Raw genomic sequence first — 809 nt, 5'->3', positions numbered from 1 at the left:
AAATAAAGCACACCTAAACAGAAATTACTGAATGCCTATTGAGTATTGTAAAGTGTCAGGGCTTGGTCTAAGTAGTCATCATTCATGCCATCCAAATGATAAATTAACTTTTTCAAGCCACTGGAGTATGAAATAGTGTCATTTGATATAGTAAATTGTCCAGATAAATTAGTAACATTTCCTAAGGGCTTAATTTACTACCAGGAATGACATATGTACTCTGGAGACTATGTCTTCTAAATTTCCTGGCACCAAAGGTCTAATTTCATCAAGGCCAAGTGATTTCCTTCATTCTTTCTTTCCTTCTCTCCTCTGTCTCCCTCATTCTTCCCCTTCCTCCTCTTCCCCCTTCCTCTTTCTCTCCTTTTCCTGGTCTTTCTCCTCCTCGTTCTTCTTCTCTTCTCTCTCTTCCTCTTCCTCTGTCTTCACTTTCTTCTCCTCCTCCCTTTTCTCTTCCTCCTTCTCTCTTTCTCTCTTCTATCACCTCCCTCTTTCCTGTACCCTTCCCCCTCCTCTCTTTCTCTTCTCTTCTCCCTCCTGCTCACTTTTCATTCACTCATGGAAGAAGGTAAATCTAGGACCCAACCATTAGTTTTGAAAGGGTAGAAGGTAAGAATTTATCTTCCTGGGGCCTCATCTATGCAACTGAATTGTGTTTCAGTGTTTTAAATTTTAAGCTGAGTTATGACAAAGAGACTGATGATATTGAGCTTTTCCAATGTCTCTTTGCACAAATGTAGTTGATTTGATTCCTGTGTATTCCATCTGGTGAAATCCATGTGTATAGTTGCCATTTATGTTGCTGAAAA

Source organism: Trichechus manatus, unplaced genomic scaffold (assembly GCF_000243295.1).
Source record: "Trichechus manatus latirostris isolate Lorelei unplaced genomic scaffold, TriManLat1.0 scaffold00105, whole genome shotgun sequence".
Classification (NCBI taxonomy): domain Eukaryota; kingdom Metazoa; phylum Chordata; class Mammalia; order Sirenia; family Trichechidae; genus Trichechus; species Trichechus manatus.
Note: the sequence above shows the minus strand (reverse complement) of the source record.